Consider the following 6852-nt stretch of genomic DNA (forward strand, 5'->3'; position numbering starts at 1 on the left):
TTCACAAAAGGTTGTGATAAGTAGAGATGCCACATTTCTTGAACAACAGTTTGTTCAAGAAGGAGGCAAAGGAAGGCAAATAGAGTTAGAAGTTGAGAATTCTGACCAACCAATAGATCAGATGGATATAGCTCCATCTAGTCAACCTATACCCGTTGATGAAACATCTATAGCTGTTCCTCGTAGAACAACCAGGGTATCTCACCCACCAGTGAGATGTGGTTTTCTTCATGAAGAAGAACAAGAGTTGTCTACTCATGAAAAAGTAGATCATGGAGATGATCCACTTACCTACGAAGAAGCTATATCAGATATAGACTCTTCAAAATGGATTGATGCTATGAAATCCGAGATTGATTCCATGTATAAAAGTCAAGTTTGGGATCTTGTTAACCTACCTGAAGGTATTGTACCTATAGGGAACAAATGGGTTTTCAAGAAGAAAATTGGTTCTGATGGAAAGGTAGAGACCTATAAGGCAAAGCTAGTAGTGAAAGGGTTTCGCCAAAGGCAAGGAATCGACTATGAGGAGACTTTCTCGCCTGTTACCATGCTTAAATCAATTAGGATTTTATTAGCAATAGCTGCATACTATGATTATGAGATTTGGCAGATGGATGTCAAAACAACTTTTCTCAATAGATACATTGAAGAAAACATTTTCATGGAACAACCTAGGGGATTTGAATCCCAAGATGGTTCCAAGGTATGCAAGCTAAAGCGATCCATTTATGGGTTGAAACAAGCTTCGAGGAGTTGGAACATCCATTTTGAAGAAGCCATTAAATCCTTTGGTTTTATCAAAAATGAGGATGAGCCATGTGTATATAAGAAGGTTAGTGACAGTGCTATCACTTTCCTTGTCTTATATGTGGATGACATATTGTTGATGGGTAATGACACAGGTATGTTGACAATTGTAAAGGTATGGTTGTCAAATACATTCTCTGTGAAAGATTTAGGGGAGGCAACCTATATTCTTGGGATTCGCATCTATAGAGATAGAGCGAAAAGAATAATTGGTTTATCCCGAAGTCTATACTTGGAAAAGGTGTTAAAGAGGTTTAACATGCTTGATTCCAAGAGAGGATTATTACCAGTGAGACATGGTATCCACCTTTCTAAAGAGATGTCTCCAAAGACACCTGAAGAAAGAGATAAGATGGCCAGGATTCCATATGCTTTGGCTATTGGAAGTTTAATGTATGCAATGTTGTGTACTAGGCCGGATATCACATATGCTGTTAGTTTGACTAGCAGGTATCAATCCAATCTAGGTTTGGAACACTGGATAGCTGTCAAGAATATCCTTAAGTAATTGAGAAGAACTAAGGATTTATTCTTGATTTATGGAGATGGAGACTTGCAATTGGATGGTTATACTGATTCTGATTTCCAATCAGATATCGATGATAGAAAGTCTACCTCTGGATATGTGTTCATTTGTAATGGAGGTGCAATCAGTTGGAAGAGTTCCAAACAGAGCACGACTGCTGATTCCACTACAGAGGCTGAGTATATTATTGCATCAAATGCTGCAAAGGAAGCTGTTTGGATAAAAAAGTTCGTGACAGAACTTATAGTAGTTCCTTCCATTGAGTCAGCAATTCCACTACACTGTGACAACAATGGAGCAGTCATACAGGCTAAGGAACTAAGGTCTCACCCAAAATCCAAACACATAGAAAGGAACTACCACATTATCAAAGATATAGTTGGGCAAGGCGATATAGCCATGCAGAAAAATAACATCAGCTGAAAAATCCAGCTGATCCATTCACTAAGCTTTTGTCACAAGCTTAGTTAGACCGACATCTTGAGAAGATGGGTCTAAGGTATTATAATGAATGGCTCTAGTGCTAGTGGGAGATTGTTAGTAGTATGCCCTAGAGCATATCATTTAGTATGTATCTTGTACATGTTTTATTAATAAAAGGCATTTCCACTTTTCCGTTTACATAATATATTTATGTGTAATAGAAAAGGTCCATTGATATTTTGTTAGAAATATTATTCTTAAGTTGTTAAGAATATGAGTGACAATATTTCTAGTACAAAGTATCATAAATAGGTTCACAATCGAGGATACTTCATAATAAGGACATGACTTATCCAGAAAGATTGTATTCATGTTTGTTACCAAGTTATTTATATGAGATATAAATAAGATGGAATGGTGAGTCTCATGCCATATGACAAACATGATAGGCACTTATAAATGATAAGTAGGCCGAACCAGTGACACTTATGACAAGCACATGGAGTTTACTCTTATCAATGTTTTGTCATAAATCATATCAGCGCATATAATCTTTAAACTTGAGATAGCACAGTTATCTTGTATATAGGTAGTTTGAGTTTGATACTGCTTTCATACTTGTACTATGTATGGGTATATGGGCATGTGTTGGCTCCTACTAGTTATATATGGAGGTAGGTGTTGATCAAGATGGAATCTGTTCCTCTAAGTAAATAGAGATAAAATCCTATGTTCATTTAATTGTTCTTGATGTTTCAAGTTCCTGGCCAGGACAGATAGATTTATTCAAAAAAGAGTTTCTGATGAGAAAATCTTTTTAATCAAGGACTGGAATTAAAAGAGAACATAATATTCATAGCAAATGGAGTTTGACATAAACCATGACTCCAGCTTGAGTTGGGATTTTGTAATAGAGAGATTCTAGTGCATGGTAACATATGATTATAGGTTCATTTAAGATAAACCTTATTACTAATTGGGTGGCCATGGCATGCTATGCTAGGTGTTAACCATGGTCTATGAGGTTCATAAAATGATTTAGAGAAATCATTTATGGTAAGAAAGAGTTTTGATGATATTAAGAGTTGATATCATGTCTCATTGCCAATTAGTGATGAGCCTAGTAAGTCACACACATACACAAGTTATCACCTATTTAAATATAATTTAATTAATTAATTAAAGAGTTTAATTGATTAATTAAATAGGTTTGGTTTGCAATTAAATTGCAAAGTCCCTAGCATGACTTGAAACCAAATCTAGATTATTGGATGTATAATATAAGTTAAATTTATATTTAAAGTGTTTAAATATGAATTTAATTAATGAGAAATTAATTAATAGAGATTAATTAATTAATTTATATTTGATATAAATTAATTAGAAGAAGAGAAATAATTATTTTGGGCTGAGAACTCAAAATTAAGACACAGGGGCATTTTGGTCATTTCATAGTGTGACACGTGGCACCATGAGATGGTGACACATGGGATTACACATAAGCTTGCCAAATGTTTTTTAATCATGTAAGATGATTAAAATCAATATTAAATATAGGTTTGACACTTGGCACAATGTGATTGGGTCACTTAAATCTAGAGCTAATCAAAGGGTGACATGTGGCAAGGGTTTAATGTGTTAACCTAGCTATTTAAGTGTTGTTATGAAAAAGAAAAGAAACCAGTAGCCACTCCTCTCCTTTGTCATGCCACTTTGAGGCTTTTCATCTATTCTTCTTAATCTCTCATAAATTCAAAGAGATTAGCCATCAATCTCTTGAATTAAGAACACTAGAAATTGTTTCTAGTATCCTGTTTACATCTCTAATCTCTTAAAAGGCAAAACTTGAATTTCTAATTAATAGAAAAAGCTTTAGAAGCTATTCAAGGGCTTCCATAGGTGTTCTTGGTGTGGACAAGCTAGAGGGACAATATCTGGTGTCCTGAAGATGAATCTCAAAGGCTCAGACACGCTGTAGTGCATCAAGAGGTTAGTGTAATCGTTCTTAATTTAATCTAGGGTTCTAAAATTAATCTGATTAATTTTAAAATCTTAAATGGCAAATACAGATCCAAAAACATATTAAAAGAGTTTTAATATGTTGTTTATTATTGAAATCAAATAGATAAAAATAAATCTTGCATGATGCATGTGACCCTAGGTGAAAATTTTTGAATTCAATGATATAAACTTGTGTTTTTCACGCTTCCGTTCCTTCAGAATTGACATTGAGTTGATGAATGGAAGTAATGAAATGGTAGGATTGGGGAAAAGTGCAAACTAGGGATTTGAAAAATTGGGAATTTTTATGCTATGGGTGCTATGGATATATTAATGCTAAATTATTGTCATTTAGTGCGAGTTAAATGTGAATTGATATTGGTTAGTGGAAGTAATTAAAGAAATGAAAATTTCAACCTAGGGCAGAATTTTTCACACTAAGGTCAGTGTGCTTGGCAGCCCATAAGTTGAACTACACAACTCCAATTAGTGTGAAATCAATTGGAAATGAAACTTAAGACATAGAGCTAGAATTATCATGAAGATACCTTACCTAGAAAATGACCATAAACTGCCCTAAATGAAGCTTGAGACTAGAAGCCAAAATATGGAAATCTGAAAATTTAGCAAATAAACAGTAAATTTTGTAAGGCCATAACTCTCCCTAGAAACCGTTGATTTAGGTGATTCTTAAACCAATGTAAACCTAAAACATAGTAGAACATTTCATATGAAGAATATAAGGCCAAATTATGGACTTAACCCAATCAAATTGCTAAGCGAAGTTGAGTCACCAAATCTGCCAAAATCTGAAAATCTACAAATTGACCATATGAACAGTAAATTTTGCAAGGCTATAACTCTCTCTAGAAAAATCCGATTTAGGTGATTCTTGAACTGATAGAAACTTAAAACATAGTAGAATATTTGGTGTGGGGAACTTGAAGCCTAATTATAAACTTAACCCAACCAAATTGCTGAGCAAAATTGAGTTGATAAATCTGCCAGAACAATGAATAGTAATGTAAATAGTAATTTTTGCATAGCCATAAATTTCTTTAGAAAACTCCAATTTAGATGATTCTTAAACCGATGAAAACCTAAAATATAGTAGAACATTTCATATGAAGAATGTAAGGCCAAATTATGAACTTAACCTCATCAAATTGTTGGATAAATATAAGTCACCAAATCTATTAGAATCAGCCCCACGTGAACAGTAAAATTTATTTGACTATAACTTTGGGTATAAAACTCTAAATGAGGTGATTCAAAAAGGGAAATAAAGATGAGACCTAGAGGGACAATTTTCGTGAAGAACACCTCATCAAATTATGATTGGAACTAGGTAAAAAGTGGATTCAAAAATTGGGGCACCAAGCTGTCCAAAATCCAAAACTCTTTAAAATTTACAAATCTAACTTAGGATGCATTAGACATTCATGTAGTGAGTACTTGGCAGTAATTGAGATGAGTATTAAGGTATTCTATTTGTGTATTTTCAGTAGAGAAAGAGTTTGGGATATACAAGGATAAGTAAGTAAAGATAAAGGAGTTCATTGAAGGTTTGTGCACAACTAACATTTTTCTTCGTTTTTAGACTCGTAAATTGCTTGGAATGTGTTTATTTGAATGAGTTTGCTTTGAATGAGTTTACTTTGAATGAAATATGATTTTTCTCTTACATTTGAGAAATTTGGGTGTTGCCACCTCTATATAGATTCTATGTTGAATTGAATGTGTTTATTGGGTTGCAAATGTGATTGTTGATTGGGAAAGTTTTGAAAGTTGTTTTGAAACCACATTTAGCATGACAGTCCCTTTGAAACTCTCTAGGAGTAATTGCTACTTGGGCTTGACAATTGATATTGATTATGTCTCCCATTAATAACGGTTAGTGAGGTAAGACTATATGAGTGCTCATTAGCTAGCTAGCCTTTCCCTCATTAATAACGGCTAGTGAGGTTGAGATTGCTTTATCGTGATGTATAACACGTCATTGATCATGAAATTTTGTGTCATGATCTAAACTTTGTGTTGATGTTGGCAACACTTATGCTTTGTTAATGGTGATTTGTAAAGTATGATTTCTCATTTTGAAATGTGATTTCAATAAATGATTCTTATGGACTCAGAAAGTTTTGTGATGCTATCATGATTATGCAAATATATGATTTCTTGTATTTGGACAAGTTGTGTTTTACCTTAAGTTTTAAAGTTATTAGTTGTGCACCACTGAGTGATATACTCAGCGATAGCCTATTTATGCTGTCGCAGGTAAGGGAAAGGAGAAGGCTACCGAGTGAGAGATTTGGAAGTAGCACTTTGGTTTTGATTGTGGGTATATATCATAGGTATACTCCTGTAATTTCCTTTTGATGTATTTTGTACCTATATGTATGGATGTACGGACATTGAGTAGTTTGTATTTAAAAGCATTACCTTGCTATCACATTTTGAGTTTGTAACTATTTGTATTTTATTTTGAGACTTATGGAAATGTAACTTTTGTAATATTTAGTCTATCATTATTTTTAATGAATATTTATATTGAATTTTAACTATTCCCATGCAGTTTTCCGCAAAAGAATTGATAAGATAAAAAGCTATGATTTGTTTAAAATCCCTTATAACATAATTAATGGGTTATCGGTAAGTGTAGTTCGGTAATTCATTAGGTATGCTACGGAAACATGTCATGCCTTTCAAGGGAATAGGTGTGACATGTTTTAGTGGTATCAGAGCTTTGGTTTTCATACAAGTTTTGATATTGCATATTTGAAAAATTTTTATAAGCACAATTGCTCAATTATCATTAATTGATACATATAGCATTACATAATAAATATGGACTAATAGAGGGAAATCTCCTTGTGTTGATTGTCCAGGGAGTAGAATTCTTTGTGATTCAGTATGGAAGAGGGGGATCACACTGTAGAGCAATCAGTAGCAGCTGAGGTACAGGGGGAGGCCCCAGCTCCTCAGAATGCTAGTGGGTCAACTGTGCCCATCCCGCCCATGCAGTTTCCTGCTCAGTTCGCTCCGTAGATGGCTACACTATTTCAATAAATGGCTGGCAATATACCAGTCTA

Source organism: Hevea brasiliensis, chromosome 9 (genome assembly GCF_030052815.1).
Source record: "Hevea brasiliensis isolate MT/VB/25A 57/8 chromosome 9, ASM3005281v1, whole genome shotgun sequence".
Classification (NCBI taxonomy): Eukaryota; Viridiplantae; Streptophyta; class Magnoliopsida; order Malpighiales; family Euphorbiaceae; genus Hevea; species Hevea brasiliensis.